This window comes from Oryx dammah, unplaced genomic scaffold, assembly GCF_014754425.2.
Source record: "Oryx dammah isolate SB20612 unplaced genomic scaffold, SCBI_Odam_1.1 HiC_scaffold_5, whole genome shotgun sequence".
Taxonomy (NCBI): domain Eukaryota; kingdom Metazoa; phylum Chordata; class Mammalia; order Artiodactyla; family Bovidae; genus Oryx; species Oryx dammah.
The window spans coordinates 56,213,292-56,238,241 of NW_024070189.1; the positions used below are offsets into that span (position 1 = coordinate 56,213,292).

A 24,950-nucleotide genomic window follows, 5' to 3' on the forward strand; every position below is an offset into this window, starting at 1 on the left:
ATAATGAATGCATATATGTCAACAGCAAAACCCCAAACAATCCAATTTAAAAATGGGCAAAGGCTCAGAATAGACAATTTTCCAAAGAAGACAAACAGATAGCCAACAGGTACATAAGAAAGAAGCTCAACATCACTCATCAGCAGGAAAATGCAAGTCAAAACTACAAAAAGATTATCTCACATCTGTTAAACTCGCTGTTATCAAAAGACAAGAAACAACAAGTGCTGGCAAGGATACAGAGAAAAGGAAACACTTATGCACTACTGGTGGGAATGTAAATTGGCACAACCACCATGCAAACAGTGTGATGGGTCCTCAAATCATCCAGCAGTTCCCCATCTGGATATGTATCTTAAGAAAACACATGTGCACCTGGGGGTGATTCATGTCGACGTATGGAAAAAACCACAATACTGTAAAGAAATTATCCTCCAATTAAAATAAATACATTTTTTTAAAAAGAAAAGAAAAACACTACAGACAGTCTCTGACTTAAAAAGGTGCAAATGCAAAACACTCTCGGGGGGAACTGTACTTCAAGTTTTGAATTTTGATCTTTTTTCAGGCTAGCAGTAAGCAATATGATACTCTCACATGATGATGGGCAGTGGTAGGGAACCACAGCTCCCAATCAGCCACTCAATCACAAGAGTAAACAACTGATACACTGACAATCATTCTGTCTTTCACATTCAATACAATATTCAATAAATTTCATGAGATATTCAACACTTACCACATAGGGTTTGCATATTTTGCTCAACTGTAGGCTAATGTAAGTGTTCTGAATATGTTTAGGTAGGCTAGACTAAACTACCATATTTGGTAGGTTAGATGTATTAATGCATTTTTAATTATTTACTTATTTGGCTGTGCCAGGTCTCAGCTGTAGCATATAGGATCTTTGAACTTCATTGCAGCATGTGGGATCTTTCCGTTGTGGCATTCAAACTCTTAGTTGCAGCATGTAAGATCTAGTTCCCTGACCAAGGATTGAACCTGAGCCCTCTGCATTGAAGGCATGGAGTCTTAGCCACTGGACTACCATGGAACCCCTTATATGCATTTTTCACTTACATTTTCAACTTACAATGGGTTTATCAGGATATAACCCCATCATAAGTCAAGGAAGATCTGCAATGCAAAGAGACACATTAATCTCTCTGTTCTCTACAGCATTATGTACGATACCCTAGACATGAAAATAACCCAAAAGTCCATTAATGGATAAATAAAGATGTGACGTATGTGCAGTGTGTGTGTGTGTGTGTGTGTGTGTGTGTGTGTGAGAGAGAGAGAGAGATGGAGTATTATTCAGTTATAAAAAAGAATGAAATCTTGCTCTTTGTGGCAACTTAGATTGACCTTGAGAACATCATGCTAAATGAAATAAGTCAGAGAAAGACAAATAATGTGTGATTTCACATATATGTGGAATCTTTAAAAACAAAAACAAAAGAACTACCTCATAGTACAGAAAACAGATTGGTGGCTGCCAGAGACAGTGGGTGGCAAACAGACAAAATGGGTGAAGGTGGTCAAAAGGTACAAATTTCCCATTATAAAATAAAGTCATGCGTTTGTAATGTAGAACGTGGTTACTATACTTAAAAATACTGTATTGCATACTTGAAAGTATTTAAGAAAGTACATCTTAGAGAAAGTTCTCAACACAAGGGAGAAGAAAATTTGTAACCATGCATGGTGACAGAGTCAATTACATTTATTGTGATGATCATTATGCAATATATAAAAATGTTGAATTATTACACTGTATACTTGAAACCAATATAATGTCATATGTCAATTATATTGCAATTAAAAAAACTACAAAAAAAAAAGCTGAGTCATTTCATGCAGTGTCCTAGTCTGCACAGAATTAATATGCATATAAGATACATAATTCAAACTGTATAATTTTAGTGATTCTATATACAAATCAACTATCTCATATTTACAGTTAAAACTGGCATTGCACAATATAAAGATGAATAGTAAAATTCATACCAAGAGTTCAAATTTTCGATTGTTCTTTTTTTAAAATAGCATTAAATAGCAATTTTTTTTAAAAAAGGCAAGACACAATGAGAGAGACCGTAAAAAAAAGCACGTATTTGGGCTTCATGAACAAGAGGCCCACAGATAAAACAGACAGCCCTAGGCACAAACACACCCAGCATGGCTCTTCTCCCTGTGTTAACCTTCTCCTTTCTTCCAGCTGGCACCTGGAGGAGGAGCTCCACTGCTGAGCAGCATGAGCCCAGGCCAGCAGCATCATAGCTGGCCTCCCCGCTCCCTCCCAGCTAAGCTGTCCAGGATGATCTTTTCAAAAAGCAGATCTGATCTTGTCACTGCAGCTTCCACATCCTCCCCAGCTATAATTCTTCCCTTTCATCTCAAAGTAACTACAAATCTGACTAGAAAGTGGGTGGGAGACACTCAACTCAAGGGCACACGCCACTGGCCTGGCCCTCCCTCGGTCCTCCAGCCCCACTGGCCAGCTCAGATCCTGGGCCCCTCTGGCCACAAAGCCTGGCATGCTTCCTCGGCCCACAGTCCTCACCCAACCCTCTCCACCTTGCTGCTGTCACCCTTCAAATTCCGCTTGGAGGGGCACTTCCTCAGGGAAGTGGCCTCCTCTCACCCCCTACCCTCTCCCAATGGTAGCTCTCCCGCCTCCCTACAACTTCCTTTCCCATCCCTTCACATGACAGGTAATTTCCTTAGACTTTCATGACTGTTTAATGCGTACCACTGATGATATCAGGACAGCTATCACAATTCTAGTATGTAGTAAGCAAGCCTCCAATAACACTTTTAAATATATAAATGAATTCGCGTGACTCTTTTTAAGAGTTGAGCCAGGAAAGTGACAAATCCTGCAATCCTCTTTTTACAGAAAGGGAAGAAACTAGATCACTGAAATGGAGATCAGCCATCCCTTTATTTACTCCATTACACTCATGAAATCAAACAGGAACCCCATATCCTAGGCTTAGCTTAGCCTTGAAGACACACTTTTCCTACTCTCTCTCTCTTTTTTTTTTTTCTCACTGCTGGAGTTTATTGTCCATTTGGTGCAAGGCACAGGGTTACGGGGTGTGAGGAAGGCACACTCGTGTGGCTCAGATAGCAGAGTGGGATTCTCTCAACTTCCTTTTTGGTGTTCTGCTATTTTGATATTAAAAACCGAACTGCTTCCCTTGACTGCAATCTGCTTGGTCTTGGGGAGAGGAGGGGGAGGGAGGTACGGCACGGTGGGGAGGAGGAGGGCTCTGATGAGCCTAGCACCTTGGAAGGAAGCCTGGAAGCTGGTGGTGGTCACTCAGGACAGGGGCTGCGGTTGGTTTTGCCAGGCTGGCTGCCAGGCTGCTGCTTCCCCGCAGCTTCCCGAGCCAGGTCACAGGTGATCGTGCTGGTGGAGGCAGGGGCAGACTCCAAGTGCTCTGGGGACTCCAGCACCACGGCCATGAGTCCACTCCGGACAGTGGACTTCCCTTAGAAGAAGCTAGCCCACCAGTGTCCTGGGTCTGCTTTGGGGAGACCCGGATGGTGGGGGATGGCTTCCCCAGGGTACTCGGCACTTCCGCAGGACCTGTTAACTGGAAGTGGAGCCCAGGCGGTGCCGGCAGTAGTCGTGGGTGGCCACGAGTGAGCCGCTGGAGGGGATGGCCCCCATACTCTTGCTTGCGGGCTGGTGGAAACCTCGGCAGAGACCCCTCGCAGGCCTTGGCGTGCGATCACTGACAGTGGGCACGGGAGCACTAGGCCATGGAGCCCATCTGTGTAAAAAAAGGCGGGCGGCCACTCCATGAACCAGACACGCAGGCCCTACTCTCTTTCTTGTCCAACAGTCCGACAATGTTTTCAAGGTACCACTTAAAATCGAGTTACCTACAAACTTTACCTACAAGCAAATGATAGGCAAAGAATTGGCATCTGTATACCTAGACAGCATACCTAGGTCAGAACTTTAAAAATATAATCTGGGGACAAACTGTGTCATGCAAATAGAGAAGCCATCCCTTTTAACACACCAGGTACTACTTGAGGGAAAACAGAAACATAACTTCGGCGGCAGTGTTTCTTGATCTGTCTTTGTAAGGTCACCTGAACCAGATCACCCCAGACTTTTTTAAATCTGAAATTCTGGGAATCTAATCTGAAAATTAGATCTGGAAATCAAATTTCCAGATTGGCAATCAAATCTGGAAATCACAGTAAGTTTAAGAACTGCTGTTATAGGAAGACATTGTTGAGTCATTTGTTTAAATGCCAAGGGACGGCAGGACACTACCGACACTGAACCTGAGAAAGCGGGGCCACAAGAAAGAAAAGGAAAGCGATGTCCCGTTCTGGACCCAGAAAGTCCCTGGCAACACGCCTCCAAGAAAGAAGCAGGAAACTGTTCCCAGAGAAGAGGAGCCTGGAAAAACCCCAGGCCATTGTCGGCTAGGGCTGTGAATTATTCTGGCCGTTTTATTCTTGTGGACACTTCCTCCTTTCTCAAGGTGCTCTGGGGACAGCCAGTAAGGGACCCTGACGTCTGTCCCCTCACTGCAGGAAGGACACAGTGAACGTGAGCCAGGAGCTGCATAAGCAGGGCCACCTCTTATAGTTCCAGAGCTTCCTTTAGGCTGAAAAGGGTCCAGTAGCCAGGAGCCCTCCCTGCTGCTGCTGCTGCTGCTAAGTCGCTTCAGTCATGTCCGACTCTGTGCGACCCCATAGATGGCAGCCTACCAGGCTCCTCCATCCCTGGGATTGTCCAGGCAAGAACACTGGAGTAGGGTGCCACTGCCTTCTCCGAGGAGCCCTCCCTAGAGACTGGAATTCCAGCCACTCCTGGCCCACCCTCCTCACCACCTGTCTCCTGCCTGTCAACCCAAAAGCCCTGAGAAATGAGAAGATCCGTAAGAAGCCTCTCAGCACACATACACCAACTTCAATATCCCCTCCTACAGTGGGCTAAATGATGTCTCCCAAGTTCATGTCCACCCAGAACCTCAGAGCATGACCTTACTGGGAAACCTGAGTCTTTGCAGATGTTATTAGATGAGCTAAGGTCACACTGGATTAGAATGGGGCCAAAACCCAAGGACTAGTATCCTTAGAAGCAGAGAAGACATGCGCACACATGGAAGGAGGGGCCAAGAGTGTAGTGATGGAGCCACAAGTCAACCACCACCCAGGATTGCTAGAAGCCACTGACGTCAGGAAGAGGCAAGGGAAAATCCTTCCTCTGAGCCTTCAGAAGGAGCACAGCCTTGGTTTCAGATTTCTAGCCTCCAGAACCACGAGAGAATAAATTTCTGTTGTTTTAGGCCACCCGGTCTGAGGAAATTTTTTACCACAGGAAGCCAATACACCTCCTTTCTTAGGAAGCCGAAGCCTTGAAGTCACATTGCAACCAAAATCTAGAGGTTCTGCGACAACACTAAAAGGAATGCTTCCAGTACTGTAGCTGGCCCTGTCCTGGCCCCATAGAGGGCAGCTCTCCTCACTCGGGCAGTCCTGGCTTTCCTCCTGATCGGTGCCCACACAGGCCTGCTTTCACCTGTCCACACACTGCACCTGTTCCCCCCGCCAGCTACACACACTCTGCCTGCCATCCTGCACAGGCCCAGGCTGCCCCCACCACATGCCCAGGGCCCCTGGATTTCTCCCTCGGAGCACTTGCCACACTCACTCAGTGTGGCAGCTCTGAGAGGCCAGAGACCTTGCCAATCCTGTATGCAATCACAGCCTGCTGCCTTCCCACACAGCTCACTACAGGGGATCAGCCCAGCAAGGGCACGAGCCAGTGCACAGACAGCAAGCTCAGCAGCATGCTCGGCCAGCCCTCATTCCTCATCACTCGGCACAGAAATGGGGTCAGTGCGAGTAATTCTGCCTTTGTGTGACTTCTCACAGCGTATCCCACACTATATAGATCACTCATTTATTCGGTTATTCATTCAAAAACCTATGCATTGCGCATCTATGTGCCTGATATACGAGTCTGAGAGACAAAGAAAGGAAAAAGCAGACCCAGCCTGTGTCTTCATAGCATGACAAATGGAGTTGATGGGGTGTAAGTCATTAATTAATAACCTCACATTAAAGCTGAAAAACAACAAAACAGTCTTGTTCATAGGCCTGTTTCCTCTGGGTTCCTAGAACCTAGAACAGCACCTGGTACATAACAGGATTGCCAAAATTCTGTACAGCTGGAGGATAAATAGCTTGAGAATGGGTAGACGGATGGAAGGAGGGAAGGGAGAGTGCCTGGTATGTAACAGGCAGTCAGTAATAGGATAATAATAGGACAGTCAATAATAGGATAATAATAGGACAGTCAATAATAGGATAGATATAGTCAATAATAGGATAGTTGGATACACAAACGGAGGAAGACAGATGAGTATATGGATACAGCCTCATACATAAAAGGCAGTCAATGATGATGAACAAATGGAAGGACAGAGACAGATATCTAGGGAGCAAAGCACCTGGGATGAAATCTGTACAAAATACACCTTAACAGAACAAAAGGCTTCAGAGCCTTCTTAAGTGGTACCTCTGGAATCACCTCATTTCTTCCCAAAGCATCCCAGCTGCCTGCTAGCATCTGAAAGAAATGATAATTCTAAATGAATCTGGTATCCAGATCTTCTGTAAACATTTAGTGGAAAATCAGCTTCACCAGCACAAATATGCTCTCTCTTGCTCCCCACCCCTCCCCTTCTCTCTGTAATGGGGGTTCTAAAAGCCTGTTTTGCTCGTTCTTCTCCACCACAGTGAGTATTTACTGCTTTACAATGTTGACTCTCACCAAAATGCACACCACAGACCACTTACTTGGTTGTGTCATTCTTAATTATTATTTTTATGATTCTTCAAGTACCTAAGAGAGACTTTTCTTTGAGGGAATCAGAGCTGACTCTGAAAATTTACTGCCATTTACTATTGAGGGGTGGGATGGAGTGGAGTGGAAATACCACAACTGGAGAAGAAAAGGATGGGGTGGGGGCACTTCTGAGAGCATATCCAGTCAAAGTCTCCTTCTATGGCAACCTGTAGTAGAGAAACAGTTTGCAATTAAAAAAAAAAAACAAACCACAAAACCTAACAGAGCCCCAACATAAATGTTTACTCCTGCATAAAACAGCTAGGCTCAGAACAACAGAAGAGGTCCCCATGTGCCTCATCTTTGGGTCTGGCTTATATCAGGTTAAATTCCCTGCATTTCCAGGCTCTCCTTGGTCTCACTCAGTAATGAAGCTAAAGTCATTCAGACCCTAGGAGGCCTTTCTTCCCTTTCATTTCCCTCTGCTAAAGATAAGAATAACTTTCTGAGTCTCAGAACACTTGTTTCCTATGTTCTCAATTCAGGCCCCAAAGCACCATGACTCACTGCTTCATACTCTACCTCTCCACTGAGCACCTCCTATGTGTGGGGGACTGTGGGAGGCAATGAGAATTGAACACTGAACAAAACCGATATAGTCCTCGTGCCCCCAACCTGCAACCTGGTGGGAACAGACACTCAACAAAGACACAAACACACACAATAATCATCTGAAAGCTCACTGGCAAGGATATAAAAATGCAGCTGGTGGCTGGGAAGGAATGACGTAAGGGGAGGAAAGCAGACCCTCCCTCTAGGTGAGGCAGAGAGCCACATCAAGGCAAAGAGGGAAGTGGCTGATCAGCTACCCAGAAACAAAAGACTTTTGAGACAAGCATTAAGAATTCCCCTAGCATTGTGGCGATGGCTTCACAGGTGTATACAGATAACAAAATTTATCAAATTGTACAATTTAACATGTGTAGTCTTTTGTATGCCAATTAAATTGTTTAAAAAAGAAGACTTTCCCCCTAAATTTGCTGCCTACCTCTCAGGATTTCCAGGATGATGCAGGTTCCTATAGCTACAAACTAATAAAAACAACTTGGCTACACCAAACATCCCACCCAGTCATATTCCTGTTCTTGACTGGCTCACAGCTTCATTCATTCATTCCACAAGGATTTATTAAGCACCTACTACAGGTCAGATACTGTCTTCTGTGTTCTCCATTATAATACAAACAAAAACATACATAACCCAGTTCTCCTAGAGCTTGTAGCTTCCTACAAATGTATGCCCAAGTAGAATGCTGTCTACATACTAAGAAGGACTTGCAACATTCTCAGAACATGGATTTAAGGCTATTCTGAAGGACTTCCAACGTCATAACAGACAACAACCTATTGAAAGCTTACTATGCACCCAGCCCCTAAATGCTTTAAAGGTATTATGTCATGCAATTCTCCCCCAATCCCTTTAAGGTAAGTACTATTGTTTAAATCCAGTTAACAAACAGGAAAATGTCCAGTTAAGTGGTGGAACCGAGATATAAACCCAAGAGCCTGACTCTAGATCCCACAATTTAAAAATCTACGCTATAGCACTGTAAGGATAAGCTGCTCATCAACTGCCTCAGAAAGCCACTTTACAGTCTAAGCAATTCTTCCAGTACAAATTTTGCTGAGCACATTCTCTGACCCTCCCCCATCAGTACTTCCACCACCTCTGGAGCTTGACAAAGCCAAGTGTGAGAAGTAAGGGAGGCTCACATGTTTCAGAGCAGCAAGACTCTGCACAAGAGACTGACATCTCTCTGGTGCCAAAAGAAGCACTCGACAGGACACAGAAAGACAACCGCTCGATTCCCTGGCTGCAGGCAGAAGGACACCCAGGGCTCTGGCTGGTAAACTCTTCTGTTCTGCTGGTCCTCTAAGGCACAAGTAAGCCACAAACTTACTGGGAGAGATCGTGGTTATAACAATGACAGAATGCAGAGGAACACAGAAATCCTCTGAATCAAAGAACCTTTCCACCAGCCCCCATCCAGGACACTCAACCAGATCGTGTAAAAATCAATATGACTGCTGGCAGTTTATATGCAGCAAGAAGCCAAAATACATCAACGTGTGAGAATTTATGAGCAAAATGATAAAAACCTCTGTGACAAGCCATGGACATCTGTATTAATAGCACGACTCCTATCATTAGAGTCATTCAGAGAAAACTAAAATAAACCTGCCCTGAGACAGCCTCCATTAAGAAACCAACTCTGAATGTCACGAGACACAAGAATGATTTTAGGAATGCAGATCCTGTCATACTTTCTTTCCCTAGAAGGCCTTTTACCTTGGACAGCATAAACATTGGTCAAGAGGAGTCTGGCAATGCCTGAGCTGGTCCCAGGTCTCCAAAGGACAATGGGGTCCTCATGACAATACCCACTAACACCCACAACGCCTCACAGGCTAAAGGACTCCCATCTGAGACCTGCCCCTTCCAAACCACATCCAGCTGCTCAGAGCCCCTACCTGGTAAATAATTCCCTAACACTTAGCCCTACTGCTTACCTCATGCGGAAGACTTTCTTTTTTCATTAACATTTCTCAACATAGAATTCCCTAACTCTTCACAGAAAACTTGTAGAACCCTTTAGCACAAGTGCCTATCATAACTTTATCAAGCTCTGAAGGGAGGACAACTAGCAAATCCAAACTATTGCTAGAGCTCAGTTTCATTTCTACCTTTCTGGTCAAAGTGAACTACCTTTCCAATGTTGGGGAGGGGCAGTATGCCCGTGAAGCAAGGACTCTAGAGACATACAGACCTTACGAACAACCTCCCGTGAGTCAGGCAGACCTCCTGAGCTCTCTGGCCCTCAGGACGATGAAGAACAGGCAAGGGGCAGGGGCTGTTGGACAGAAGTATGGGAATCATGTCCACGTGGTGATGGCTGAAGCCAGGGACAGGAGAGATTAATGATGACAGAAAGAGACAAACCCTCTGGTCTGGGAGGCAAAGGTGGCCTGGAACCTTGGGAAGAGCCATAGGACAAACACAATGAGCTAGGAAGGAATACTCAGAAGGGATGAAGAGGGTTGGAGAGTATACGATCGATGAAGGCAAAGCAGAAGAGTCTCGAGAAAGAAGAAGGCCAAGAACAATCACTGGTTTAAGTAAGTGGGCAGCCCCGGGGACCTCTGAGACAGACAGCAGGTCCAAAGAGAACTATGGGCAGAAACTGGACCTCAGGGCTTTCGGTGGTAGAGGCAGTAAACACAAAATACTCTCTCAAACACTCTAGCTAGGAAAACAGTAGCAGCACAGGACAGTACATAAGTGGGAGAGGTACAAAGGGAAGTTCTGCTGGGATTGGTTTTTTGTTTCCTCTTGTTTAAAAGACAATAAAGACTTCAGCCTGTTTGCAGATGAAAAGGAAAATGTGCCACTAGTAAAGGAGGAGAGTCTAATGAGGGGAAGGAGGACGCTCTGGGCCCTAAAGTAATGGATCTTGTGTCCAGAGAGTGGGGAGGATTGTAACAGGGAAAGAGGGCTTTAAGAGCATCCGTAGGTTTTCCCTGGAGAGAAGGCTGACCAGTCTCTCTACTGATTGTGTCTCCAATCACTGCATATGATACCACATGGCGAGTCATATTTGAAAATGAACCCACATTCCTTCCCAAGCACCATTCATCTTTCCGGAAGAAAAGCCAACACCAATGTGAGTGTTTTGGGAGGGAAGAGAAAAGATAAGGCTGCAGGTACTTCACTTGCTCTGAAGTCTCTTGATTTGGGGGTTGTTGTGTTTGGTTGCTCTTGCTCCTTCTGTTTTATACGAGAACCTGTCTCACTCAAGGGTGAGGAAACTACAGAGTGGACAGAGTCCATGCCTACTCATCATGAAAACCTATTTGAACTGCTTCAGCTAAGATGAAAGTTCTCCTGTCTTAATGGTTTCGATCTTTCATAACATTATTCAAAACTGCAGACCTTCATTCACATCCTTTGCCTCCTTTTAAAGTGCTGTTTGTGGCTCAGAGAAGATGGTGATAAAATCATTTTTTTAGATCAAGTTGAAGTTGGGAATGGAATTAGCATGAAAGAGATAAATAGTGCAGCAGAGACAATAGGTAAAAAGATGATCTGGATCACTACCTCCAGTTTAAAATCAACTTAGTGCAAAGACAACCAATTGCTCCTGGGATCTATATAGTACACCAATTATTTATCCTCTGACAGTCATTTTTTAGTAAGGCCAAGAAACCAAATGGACTTCCCTGGTAACTCAGACAGTGAAGCGTCTGTCTACAATGCAGGAGACCCAGGTTCTATCCCTGGGTTGGGAAGATCCCCTGGAGAAGGCAATGGCAATCCACTCCAGTATTATTGCCTGGAAAATCCCATGGACAGAGGAGCCTGGTAGGCTACAGTCTATGGGGTCGCAAAGACAAACAGGAGGGAAGGAAGGACTGCCTGGTCCAGAGATCAGAAACCTACTGGTTAATTCCCACAAGCCAAGGCTGCAGCACATATTGAGAGAACAGATCCCTGTTTTAAAGAGCTTCCATTCTTGCTCCAGGAAAATCCAATGATGAAAACACTAAACAAATCGTGTCAGGGCACAGGTGTTCAAAACTAAAGCAATCTTTTACCTTGCAAAGCAAGCACTGCAGGCAAGATTCACTTTCACAAAGTGCTCACCTTGACAGCATCCACCCTGCACACACAAAGGGATTTATTTGCACACGACATTCTCTAACCTCATGTTACAGGAAGCGAGAAGCATTTGCCTCGGCTGATGAGCTAAGACTTGAGAACTACTTATGGTGAGAACTGGACCATGGAAAATAAGGAAAAACTGTGAGAGAGTAAAGGAGGGAAACATGATTGGGAATACCACAGGGCCACCCACGATATTTACTTCAAATAAGTTTTTACTTGGCTCAAGGTCCGATGGTCTCAAATTTAAATGACCCCAGGGAGAGAACTGGCCACACAGTCCTATAGTCTCCTATTACTATCAGAATGCTGACCAAAAGCTCAGGGAGTATCTGTTCACAGTCCAGGTAAAACCAAAACTAGTGTCTAGAGTGACTTACAGTTTAAGGAAGGCAGCTGAGAGAGAGGGATGGCATTCTACAGACGAAATAAACAATCCCAGGAGGCACTGTGGGCAGAAATCAACTTCACCAACTGAAGTTCAAAATTCCTTTCCATTAAGTCAACTCCCTTTCACCAACTAAAGCTTTACCCCTCTAGACACTGCCTTTCAGCTGGGCTAAACTCTGTACAGAGCCATCGCCCAGGCCCCACGTTCCTGAGGCTTACACAGTCCTTCTTCTCCTCTGAACCTAAGGGTTCCCAGCGCAAGCGCACATGCCACCCTATCCTCATGGCTGGGCCTTTATCCCTGCTGTTCCCTCCGTCAGAATATTTAGCTTCTGGTCTCCCCTCATCCAGATGGACCAATCCTTCCAATGCCATCTCCTCCATGAAGTCCTCCCAATGCCACATCACCCAGCCTGCAGCATCTCCTGCCACTCACAAACCAAGCGCCACTGCCCTCCCTGGAACCTCTTCGTGGCACTATGTGCATTCAATGGCAGTTAATATGTTATCGTCCTTTGCAGTATTCACTGTAACGTGAGTTGAGACAGCCTCTCCAGGGCTTGGTTTCTGGATCTTTAAAACAGATCCTAAAACACTGTTTGTAGGAATGCCTACAAACAATAAAAGGGAAAATAGACACCTTTTAAGAAGTTCTTACTACATACCAGAGAAATGGTGTGAAATTTACACTGTCTCTTTTGATCCTCGAAATCCTATGAAGGCAGGTGCCATCATCCTCATTTCACAGATGCTGCTGCTGCTAAGTCGCTTCAGTCATGTCCGACTCTGTGCGACCCCAGAGACAGCAGCCCACCAGGCTCCCCCATCCCTGGGATTCTCCAGGCAAGAACACTGGAGCCGGTTGCCATTTCCTTCTCCAATGCATGAAAGTGAAAAGTGAAAGTGAAGTCGCTCAGTCGTGTCTGACTCTTCGCGACCCCATGGACTGCAGCCTACCAGGCTGCTCCGTCCATGGAATTTTCCAGGCAAGAGGACTGGAGTGGGGTGCCACTGCCTTCTCCTTTCACAGATGAGAAAGTAGATGATCAAAAAGGCTGAGTGGTTTGCCCATGTCCACAGCCGGCAAGCAACAGAGCAGAGGTTCTCTCTCCGGCAATCTCCCCTCCAGGACCTCTCTCAATCACGAGGCTCTGCTGCCCTTCTTTTCTTCAGTCCCCTGACTACCTCACAGGGCTCCTCTGAGATAATACAGGAAAAGTCCTTAGCATACTGACTGGTACTGGGTCTTTCTGTTCCCACAAAGGTCACATCCTTTAAGGGAGAATTACTGGCATATGTGCATGCTTTAATCATACTAATCAACAGAGAATGGATAAATGCATAAATGAATGAATGAAATGAAAAGAATGAAGAAGATCAGCTAAATGAAATTAAGAGAAGGAAGTATTTTTAAAGCAGATACTGAACATTCTATATACAGATCCTCACAGGGCAGCACAAAACGTAGCCTCTTTCTCGACAGTGTCTCTCAGATGCAGTGCTCACTCCGAGTATAAAGGGGAAGGGTGTGGGAGGTCACAGCAGTGGGGTGGGCACGAATGACACAGAGCAGCAGGTCCAGTTCTACAACTCTCACTAAGACAAAATCCTCACTGGAGGGAAAATCCCACTCAAATCCTCTTTGTCAGCACCAAGAAGGTCAACGAGACTAATCCTCCAGAGGACCTGAAATTCTGGCTCACCTGTGCCACACCAAGGGACAGCCTCCCGGGAGCAAGAATACGGGCCTCAGGGGGGCCCACCCCATGTTTCTCCCTGTCTGAGCTGATTCAGCCTCGCCTCACACACGCACCTCAGCGCCCAGCTCTGAGTGTAGGCACTGCCCCAGTATGGCAGGTCATGGGCCCATCCAAACCTCAGCCTTCCCATCTGGAAAATCCAGCAATCCCACAACTACCCTCAGAATGCTGATGGGAGAGTGGACAGAGAATCCATGGAGCCACTTGCCTGGTACATAAGGAGCACTCTGTGTGTGTCAGCTCTAAATGTGGGCAGACAACGGGGACACAGAGGGACCCCGACATCACCATGCACTGTCCTGGCTCCCAGGGGTAGCAGCTTGGCCCCATGAACTCTAAGCAACTAGTTCTATATAGGAATTAGGTGGTCAGTCTCAGTGTGGTACATAAACACCTCTTTGACAATAACAAGAACTTAAAATGCAGTTGGTCTTACATGGGGGAAAGGCCAGTGGTTGGGGAGATAGAAAGGAGAAAACGCTAATAGGAAAACGGAAGAGAAGGATGTCACCTAACCAGCTGCCGACACTCCAAGAGCCAGGCTAGTGGCAAGTGCAGACTCGGCGAGGGGGGAGCAGACACAGGTCCCTGTGGGGACACAGCACCCAGCCTATTAAGAAAAGAGACCTGAGGGTCAGTCCTGCCCCTCAAGCCATCACAGCAAACACGAGCCAGCCAGGAGATCAGCCACTGGCATTTAGCCATCAACCACCGCAGACGTTTGGCTGCTTCAGCTGGCCTTAGTCTTCAGAAACTGATACATCTCTGTACACAAACAGTAGACAGAGAAGTCTCTTCCTTTTCTAAAAATACACATCTGCACTTCAGCACAGCAAAGGCTGTCTAGAGCGCATAACAAAGCTGCCATTAGCGGATGTCTGGGCCCCAGGAGGAAAAGCATTTCCTTTATCAACAGCAAAGGGTGTGAAGCTACCTTTCACCTCGGAGGATGACTCTGTCTCAGGAAACAGCACAGCACAGAGGCGTTCTGTGACCAAGACAGACGACCAAGACAGACTGGTCCTGACTCCCATCGCGGCCTCTTGTCCTGCTCAGTTAACTTCGTTCAGCCTCAGTGTCCTCATCTGTAAAGAGATAGTGAGGCTCGCATCTACCCAATAGGGTTCTTGTGAGGATCAGAAATGACTGCAAATCACCTAGGACAGTTCCTGGCATAGAGCAGGCCATCAACACACAGGAGCTTGGTCATTCCTGAGATCCCAGGGTCTCCCTCCTCCTTTATCCCCCTCTCATTCCTAAAATAACCCAGGCAGGAAGACAAAGACTGATCTTCCCTGCTCCCAGGGCAGCCCACCCCTGAAGAACATTCCTGCTGTGTGTTCTGGGCAGCAACACCAGGGCCAAGCAAGTAGGAGGCTGCATGTTAGTAGTGAATGGAGTGGAGGAAGAAAAGGAAACCCATCCCACAGTCCTCAGGAGAGCTCCTCCACGACCCCAGCCTCAGCTAAGGGCCAGCAGGGTGCAGAGGGAAAATAAGGCAGGGTCTCTGTAGAAAGGAGGTCACAATCATCTGGGAGGGTTTCCTTCTGGAGTTCATAGACAAGGAGCTTTAGAAGATCCTGAGTCCTCTGAAACTGAATATGATTTGGGGTGAACATTCCCTTTTTTGGGAAAGAGTCCAGAATATCCATCAGACTTTCAACAAAGTCTGTGACACTTCCCCAAGAAAAAGGCTTTAAAACCATCAATTCATTAAGGGAAAACAAGAACATCTGAGAGAAAGAGAATTAACATAAAATGGTCTCTAATTTTAGCTCACATGTAATGACACTCACAAAGTGCTTCACCACGTGTCATGCCACTTAGTCCCCATTACAGCAGAAGGGGACAGTCACCATCCCAAAGTGAGGAAACTGAGCTCACAGGAGGCCACCACTTCCCAAGGCCCCTGGATGAGCAAACGGTCAAGTCAGGATGCAACCCCAACAGAGTCTGAGGCCAGGGCTCAGGATCCTCCTCATCACGTCAAGAGTGTTAGCTCCTCCAGGCCAAGCCCCCAATCTTACAAACCAGAAGGAAGGGTGGGAGGAAGGGGGAAAGGGACTTACAGTACAACACTCTCCCCACTGCACCCATCCTGTCTTCACGCTCTGACACTGAGATTCCCATCCTGTCTGTCTTCACGCTCTGACACTGAGATTCCCATCCTGTCTGTCTTCACGCTCTGACACTGAGATTCCCATCCTGTCTGTCTTCACGCTCTGACACTGAGATTCCCATCCTGTCTGCCTTCACGCTCTGACACTGAGATTCCCATCCTGTCTGTCTTCACGCACTGACACTGAGAAATTTTCTAGACATCAGGAAAGAAACAAGATGTCATAAGGAAGTGTACAGAAAGCTGGCTATGTTACATCGGTACCAAAAGCCCCAGTTTCCTTGCTGGGAAAATGAAGGTTATAAATGACTACTCCATGCACATTTGGCATGTAGTAAGCATTCATGGAACCAGCCTGTTGTTCCATGTCCAGTTCTAACTGCTGCTTCCTGACCTGCATACAGATTTCTCAAGAGGCAGGTCAGGTGGTCTGGTATTCCCATCTCTTTCAGAATTTTCCAGTTTATTGTGATCCACACAGTCAAAGGCTTTGGCATAGTCAATAAAGCAGAAATAGATGTTTTTTCTTGAACTCTCTTGCTTTTTCCATGACCCAGCAGATGTTGGCAATTTGATCTCTGGTTCCTTTGCCTTTTCTAAAACCAGCTTGAACATCAGGAAGTTCACGGTTCACGTATTGCTTGAAGCCTGGCTTGGAGAATTTTGAGCATTACTTTACTAGCGTGTGAGATGAGTGCAATTGTGCGGTAGTTTGAGCATTCTTTGGCATTGCCTCTCTTTGGAATTGGAATGAAAACTGACCTTTTCCAATCCTGTGGCCACTGCTGAGTTTTCCAAATTTGCTGGCACAAGCTGGAATCAAGATTGCCGGGAGAAATATCAATAACCTCAGATATGCAGATGACACCACCCTTATGGCAGAAAGTGAAGAGGAACTAAAAAGCCTCTTGATGAAAGTGAAAGACGAGAGTGAAAAAGTTGGCTTAAAGCTCAACATTCAGAAAACAAAGATCATGGCATCTGGTCCCATCACTTCATGGGAAATAGATGGGGAAACAGTGGAAACAGTGTCAGACTTTATTTTTTTGGGCTCCAAAATCACTGCAGATGGTGACTGCAGCCATGAAATTAAAAGACGCTTACTCCTTGGAAGAAGAGTTATGACCGACCTAGATAGTATATTCAAAAGCAGAGACATTACTTTGCCGACTAAGGTCCGTCTAGTCAAGGCTATGGTTTTTCCTGTGGTCATGTATGGATGTGAGAGTTGGACTGTGAAGAAGGCTGAGCACCGAAGAATCGATGCTTTTGAACTGTGGTGTTGGAGAAGACTTTTGAGAGTCCCTTGGACTGCAAGGAGATCCAACTAGTCCATTGGAGATCAGTCCTGGGTGTTCTTTGGAAGGAATGATGCTAAAGCTGAAACTCCAGTACTTTGGCCACCTCATGCGAAGAGTTGACTCATTGGAAAAGACTCTGATGCTGGGAGGGATTGGGGGCAGGAGGAGAAGGGGACGACAGAGGATGAGATGGCTGGATGGCGTCACGGACTCAATGGACGCGAGTCTGAGTGAACTCCGGGAGTTGGTGATGGACAGGGAGGCCTGGTATGCTGCAATTCATGGGGTCACAGAGAGTTGGCCACGACTGAGCCACTGAACTGAACTGAAGCATTCATGAATGGTAGGTATCATTGTAATTAGTAAAATCTAATGAATCATATGTCCTAGTGATCAAAGTAAAAGTCGCTCAGTCATGTCCAACTCTTTGCGACCCCATAGACTATACAGTCCATGGAATTCTCCATGCCAGAATACTGGAGTGGGTAGCCTTTCCCTTCTCCAGGGGATCTTCCCAACACAGGGATCGAACCAGGGTCTCCCCCATTGCAAGACAGATTCTTTATGAACTGAGATGTCAGGGAAGCCCAGTGATCAAAGGTGCCATCTTTATGTCAATGAACCCCAGATTGCTTCAGTGAGCCCACCTCCCTGCATCCCTGAACTCTGCTCAGATACTGGTGAGAGAGGCCTCACTGTGGCTCCCAGAAGTGATCACACTTCCCACAGCTGCCTGCTTGGGAAGCCAGTGGCGGCAGCCAGCAAGACTTGGGAGCAAGCCTAGGTCCCAGAGCCAACTATTCGACATCATCTGAGGTGCAGAGAGGTCTTGGAAGCCTCCAGGGTAATTACAGGAGGTGGGGAATATCCATGGCAGGCTTCTCTAGATACAGAAAATAAAAACAGAAAATAAGTATAAGAAGTTCTCAAAGGTGAGACAAGGCCACCTGAGACAGATATGCAAACAGATGAAAAAGCCAGGATTTTGGTGGACAAGGTTTTGGGAGGATAAACAAGGATAAACAAGGGCCTGACTCACAGGCCCTTCATCCCTACCAAAAAACACATCTAACTGATGTGATTCTCCAAGAGTGATAATTTTTATGAGTTGGACCCACTCTTCACAGCCAGAATATACCATCTCTAGCACCATCGATGAAGTCCCCACACAGAAAATAACTATTTACAGTAACACCTGCCATTTATTTATTAAATTATTATACTCTATGCTGTCTTTTACATATATTATCTAAGCCTCAAAATGGAATTTTGAGAAAATTCCAATCCCCATTATACAGATGGGAAATTGGCACCAAAAAGGTTAAACAACCTGTCTAAGGTCATAGGGCCAGTAAGTGACAAAGAGAGATGTCTAATTTCCATGCTCTTACTACTATGTGTTTTCACATAAAACATTGGGTTCCACCCATAAGGCCTCTAGACAGGTTTTTCTCCTAGTCTTTCCAGAAAGTGAGGGACTTACTTATTCCACTCTATCCTAATCCAAAATACTTTTTATGCTAGGTACTGGACCCAAGATAAACCCCACTAAGCCAAGCAACAGCTATGCTCATAAGCACACAGACAGGGGTTTAAATAATACAAAATACATGTGAGGTGAGGAATTAACAGGTAAGGGAAAAGAGGATGTGACCACGAACCTTTTATCCCATAGACCAACATACCCAGAGCATTCCACACTCCTTTCTTCACAAGAGAAGGAAGAAAATCACAATCTCAAGAAAAGATGCCTTCTCCAAAGAGAACAAGATTCCAGAAATGTTAGTGAAGTGTCTCTAGAACAAGGAGAGATGACCAAAGAAACGTGCATATGTGCTAATTCATTTCAGTAGTGTCCAATTCTGCAACTCCATGAACTATCGCCTGCCAGGCTCCTATCCATGGGATTCTCCAGCAAAGAATACTGGAGCGCGTTGCCATGCCCTCCTCCAGGGGGCTCTTCACGACTCAGGGATCGAACCCACGTCTCCTAAGTCTCCTGCATTGGCAGGCAGGTTCTTTACCACTAGCACTACCTGGGAAGCCTGACCTAAGAAGAAGGCAGAGGACACATTGCTCGAAAAAAAATAAAAAAAGCAAACACATAACACCCCACAAGTGTTCTCCATTAGATTTCCCAAAGCAAGTCATGACTTTGGAACCAACCCATTAACACAAATCAAAATAATTTGAACCAAATGTTCCCATTTAAAGGTCTGTTCCCCCCTTGAAGAGTTCTACAATGTTCTACCAGGGTAAATGTACTTTCACACACCAGGCCACCTCACTCCAGTAATTACCACCAGACTTGAGGTTTGCATGGCTCTAACCAAGCCAGCAAAAGTCTATGAATCCCAAAACCAATAGCAGAGGTCATAAGAGAGGTGGCAAGAGGTAGACACAACGGACGTGGGAAGTTCTGCAATAGGACCTCCCTCTGAAAATGAAACACTCTCTCTGGATTTTTGTTCCTAGAAGTCATCTTTCACAGGACTCACACCCTCTTCAACTGGCCATCTCCTTTGCTCCAGCCAGAGGAATCTGTCACTTAGCAACTACTCTCCAACAAAATACTAAGGAAAACTGGGAAGCCAAAACCAGGAAGCCAAGATGAAGTCAGGCTTTTGAAAACTCTTGCTCCCTAGCACTCATGGGATAAGCTTCAAGCAGAGCAACAGTTTCCATCAGACCTGGGCTCAGAGCAAGAGAAGCTCTGCAGAGGTGCCCTCACCCAATGTCACTGAAGAGTGACCCTGAACCACTCAGACCAGGGCAAAGGTTCTTATTAAACTTCAAGGACTCAGTACACTGCAGAAACCACAGGATCCCCCAGCTCTCACCCAATCTGTCCTCAATTACAGTCTAAGCATGGTGCCAACGAGGTCCTGGATTTGGCCCAGTGTATCTTCCAGCCTAGGCAACTGGCTTAGCACCACAATAACTGACACCACTGATGACATCCTCAGAGCCCTTCCTTAAAGCCTCACCTAAAGTCAGTCCCTCTCTATCAACTGTGATTTGTTTCTTGCCTGGCTTAGAGTTACTTTGCCTCATTGTTTTCTTTTTTTGTTTGCCTCCATGAACACAGGGACCCTGATTACTGCTGTTATCCTTCAACCCCAGAGATGGGCACAAAGAAGGCACACGACTAATACTTACCATGTGGATGGGATAAGATAGTGAGAGGAAAACCACACAGAGGCCCTCGTATATGCTCATGTGGTAAGAGATATATTAATACTACTAACTTGCCTAAATAATCTATTACGGATCCAGTTTTCACAAATTTATTCTTATGACTTTTCACACTTTCAGTCTCAGGGAAAATAAATGAATTACATGTGTTCTACTGTGTGAAAGTAACATTTCTTTTTATGTTCCTAAATTACCTCTATCGAACCTTTATTCTTAGAGGGGGAATGGAAGGGAAAAAACTTGAAGGACAGATATTACAGGGGTGGCTAAATCCAACTGTTATTCTAGGATATGAATCAGCAAGCCCACACTTCCCCTAACCATTCCTTGATAATTTTCTCTGTTATGAAGGGAGTACACGCGTGGAGAGCCTGAGAAGAAGGCTACATGAAACTCCACAGATAACTTTTCTGATGACTCCACTGCCCAACTAACTAGGCTCAAAGACATCATGGCAACTACCCTGACCCCAGGCTCTCTCATTTGTTTACCTACGAATCTTATAACTATCTGAAATTTCTATCCATCTACTTGTTTAAATGGATCTGTCTTTTCAAATGAATCTGAGTTTCGTAAGAGTAGAGCCTTGTCTGTCTTGTTCCCAAGACTGCAGAACATTTTAAGCCCCATAAAACAATTGTCAAAGAAACTTAACAGTAACTACGTGCTTTGTGAGATTGCCTAGGCTTCTGAACAAAGACAATGAGCTTGTTCCTTCTTAAAAGAAAAAAGTAATCTATAGATTATTCCTCCATGATGAGGTAAGGCTTTGCCAGCCCCTCCCCATCATATATTCACATGGCTCTGAGTAAACTCAGTTCAGGTTCCACCCAAAAACTGTGTAAACTTAGCTTTTTTTAACATCTGCAAATTCATAAATCACACTAATCATGATGATACAGGGACTCAACAAAATACCCAGGCCCTGAATGAACCTATTCAGCAAGAGTAGAGTCAACAAACGTGGCTGATTATATTTTCCAAAAACAGCCCCACCAACACAGCCCATCCCACATGCTACTCTTACAATAAGTGAGACACAGACACTCCTCCATCAAGCAGTGGGGCCTATGTCCACCTTCCCTTGAACCAAATGGACCATTGCAATGTTCTCAACTGAAAGAACACGTGGGAGTAATGCTGCAGGACTTTAGAGGCAAGATCAAGAGCCAAGATGGCATTTGCCCAGTGTGCACACCCTCCTGCTCTTGACACATGACTTTGGAGCCCACAGTGACCTTGTAGAGCTGGAGAGACCATACAGAGAGACCACATAAAGAGATGCCCAGTTGTTCCCACCTTCTCCCACCGTCAGCTCTTCTGGTCCTCCCAGACCAGGTGCCATGAGAGTGGACCAGAGAGATGATTCCAGCCCCAGCCCTCAGTGACAATGGGCAGAGCCGAAACAAGCTGCCCCTGATGAGCCTTGTCCACAATGCAGATCCATGGGTGAAATAAATCTTGTTGCTTTGAAACCACTGAGTTTGGACGCATTGTGTTTTTCAGCCACCAAAGCTGCAACACATACAAAATCAGTAGTAACAGTCCCTCATCTGTAGTTTTCACCTCCATGTCTGGGAGGTGGGGGGTACTTCAGTCCACATGCAGTGCGTATATATATGTATGTATGTGTATATATATATATATATGTATATATATATACACACACACACACACACACACACACACACGTGTACAACCCCAAAATTTCTAGATCAATGGAAGTCACAAAACAAGAAGCAGGAAAAAAAATACAAAACCGCACAGCACACAAAGCTTTTCCAAGTTCGCCAATCTCTGAGCTCTTTAGAGAAGAAGCTGCTCTTTGGCCAGCTGCTGCTTTCCCCCTTCACTGTACATTTCATTCCCCCGAACAGAGACTGGAAAGTAAGAACATTCCCTTTTGAACAAGCTCTTTTTACCAGCTTGTTCACTCACTCTCAGGAAAGCCTCATTCTGGAACTTCTTTTGTTTTGAATAAGCTGGAATAGGGATTATCTACCTATGTAAGAGTGCTCTTAGATCTGTTTTGGCAGACATTAATCAAGCAACCTTGGAGGGATATTCTTCTAATCTGGAGAATCCTTCATGTCTCATCATTTGTTGAAAGAACATTTCACATGCACGTGTTTATGATCCCACATGGGTGTCAGCATCAGACACACACGAGTCCAAATACAAGCTCAACCACTCAGCAGTTGTGGGACCCCTGGCAAGTTATTTGACTTCTCTGTGTATCAGTTTATTGTACCTGTGATGGAGACAATAATAACCCTCAAAGGGGTGTTGTAAGAATTAAATGAGGTTAGTACAACTAACACTTTAAAGTGGTTACCATACATCAGACACTGTTCTAAGTGCCCGAAGGCACTCAGACCATCCCTGGCCCACAGTGGCTGTCAATAGGCAGTGGCTGTCATGAGCATCATTATTACTAATGTAACATCATTAGATGACGATATATTCCTCTGACTGAAGCCATAACCCTTGGGGTAACTCTGTAAACATCAACTCTTATTACAGCGCAAGAGCCATGGGCCTCAAACTTATAACCAACTCATAAACCTGTAAACTCATAAGATGTATAAGAATCAAATGAGGGGCCTGTTAAAAAGAAGATCCCTGGCTATATCTCCAGAGATTTTGATTTAATAGTCTGGGATGGAGTCCAGGAAGTTGCTTTCTTAACACCCCCACCCATCCACAGGTGACTCCAACAAACCCTGCCCTAAAGATGCTGCTGTAAATATCTGGACTGAATCAATCCTGATGCCATAGAAAGAGCATATGGTCACAGTGAGAAGTCCTGATTCTAATCTTAGCTGCACCCCTAACTATTTCTACAGCTGGGACACAGACCCTTAACTTCTCTGGGTCTTGGTAAAAGGCAGGCTTCAGATTAGATAACCCCAAAGGTGCCTTCTTTTCAAACCTGATCCCACAACCTGACTACTAGACCCAAGTCCCTCAGACCCCCTGATGTTGTGCATTTATAGCAAATGAACTAAGAGTACCCACTTTTATTAAGCCCCCACATTCACTAAGTCCCCACTATATGCAAGACCACTGTCCAAAATGCTTCATCCATTTAAAAATGTCTAATGTTCACAGGCAGCTGCTAGAGGTTTAATAACTGTCTGAGGTAACACGGCCAGTAGTAGCACAGCCTTGATTCCACGCCAGGTTAACCTGACCCAACACCTGTGTTCTTACGCCATTATGCCTTTGGTCGTCTCACTGCAAAATTTGTTTTCTTTGCATTTCTTGTTTTCTGCCTTTGAGATATAAGGTAAATGCCTAAGGCTCCTCAGCTCTGCAAAGAACCAAAGGACAAGAACAGGGCAAAGAGGGAGAGAAGTGGGGCAGCTGGGAACCAAAGCCCAAAAAGGAAGCTCAAATGAAGCTGGAAGAACAAGCTGCCATGTCAGAATGATGTCTTTACTACAAAGTACTGAGGTTGGTCAGCAGGAGGGAGGTGGAAGGAGACAGCGGAGAAGTGAAGACAGAGCGGTAAGCAGGAGGGTGAACAAGCAAACTTCCCGAAGATCTTCCCCTCCCTTTCTTAATTCCTCTCCTGGGAAGAACAGGCCTTTTCAACAGAGTATCTTCCACGTGCTATGCAATACAATGGTTAAGTTTCTCATGACGTCCACTCTTTTGTTTTCTCTTGCTAAATAACTTAAAGGGAAGCTAATCCCAGGCCTCTTGCCTCCAAACCTCACTGCTTCATCCTGCGACTCAGAGGGAAAAAGGAAAGCCAGCGCAGAAGAGGAGAAAGAGCATTCACTATGGCAAGTTCCAGAGAATGGGTTTTAAACAAAAACTGTTTGGGTTTCCAACATTGTTCTGTGAGAGATTTAAAGGGATCTTGAAGGACAGGCGTCCTCGGTGGCTCAGACAGTAAAGAATCCACCTGCAATGCAAGAGATCCTTCAATCCCTGGGTCAGGAAGATTCCCTGGAGAAGGGAATGGCTACTCACTCCAGTCAGTACTCTTGCCTGGAGAATTCTAAGGACAGAGGAGCCTGGCGGCTACAGTCCATAGGGTCTCAAAAAGTCAGATATGAATGAGTAACACTTTTACTTTCACTATTTTTTTTTGAAGGACAGGCAGCCCAGGGTAAGTTGACAGGAAAAGCACAGGATTTGAAATCAGAAAACCTGACCCCAGCACTGGAAGAGATACTTCCTATCTGACCTGGGGCAAATTACACCTTCTTCCTGCATGTTCCACATCTGTGAAATGGGTGCAACAACACCGCCATCACTGATCTGTTTTAAAGAAGAAATGGATTAATGTATGTGAGATGCCCAGCGTGGTATCCAACCCAAAGTTTTTCTAAATTGAGAAAGAGGTAAGCAAAAAATGACTCATAACATCTTATTTATATTTGTTCAGTTTCAGACATCTTCAAACTATTCTGTGGCACCCTGCAGTTCTCTTTCAATCTTCACTCTTCCAAGCAACCAAGGGACAACTTCTCCTGTGAAAACAAATGCTTTCGAGATGTGTCAAAACACCGACTGGTGACAAGGAAAACCATGGTGATTACTTCAGGCTGGTACATAGGAGGCTAAGTATCAGCTGAAGCCCAAAACAGAGCAAAGAGAAAAGGCAGCCTAATAACACATGCAAG

The 24,950-nt window shown here is 45.4% G+C and overlaps 1 protein-coding gene and 1 pseudogene across 4 annotated transcripts in view; both read right to left on the reverse strand.

Annotated features, from left to right (window-relative positions):
* Positions 1 to 24,950, reverse strand: part of ARHGAP26 (Rho GTPase activating protein 26) — a 479,720-nt gene that overhangs the window by 378,905 nt on the left and 75,865 nt on the right. The window lies entirely within an intron of this gene.
* LOC120863513 lies at positions 3,053 to 4,101 on the reverse strand (annotated as a pseudogene).